This window comes from Fonticula alba, assembly GCF_000388065.1.
Source record: "Fonticula alba strain ATCC 38817 unplaced genomic scaffold supercont2.102, whole genome shotgun sequence".
Taxonomy (NCBI): Eukaryota; order Rotosphaerida; family Fonticulaceae; genus Fonticula; species Fonticula alba.
Genome location: NW_009243072.1, coordinates 6,600 through 7,151, shown reverse-complemented (window position 1 = coordinate 7,151; position 552 = coordinate 6,600).

Below are 552 nucleotides of genomic sequence, written 5' to 3'. Positions count from 1 at the left end.
GGGGGAGGTGAGCCTCTCACTTGGGCCTGTGTGTGTGTGTGTGTGGGGGGGGGGGGGGTGCCGGGGGGCGGGGGTGGGGGGTGTGTTGTGGGGGGGGGGGGGGCGGGGGGGGGGGGTGGGGGGGGGGGGGGGCGGGAGAATGCGTCACTCAAGGGTTTGGGCTGCGCCAGCTGTGAGGTCAATAGTAGCCCAAACATTTTGGCCGAATATTCGCCATCGGTTGTGCCCCTGTTCCCGGCGCATCGCCCCCCCCATCACTCCGTGTCCCAGCTTGGACGGAGGGGGACGGGCGCCGGGTTCCGGCTCCAGCCCCCCCGCTCCCCCTGCTGGTCATGGCTACATTCGTTTGCCCGAAGCAGGGGCAGCCGACCGGCGAGAGGGCATTCTTGGTTGAGGTTGAGATCCGGTCGTGTCGCCCCCCCCTCCCCCCCCGCCGACGCTCTCGCCCCCAGCTGGGGGGGGGGGCGGGGCTTGATGGGGCTCCAGCTTGGCACACCTCCGAGCCCGGTTGACCGCAGAGATCCCTCGGCCCCTGCCTCCTGTGGTTGTCCC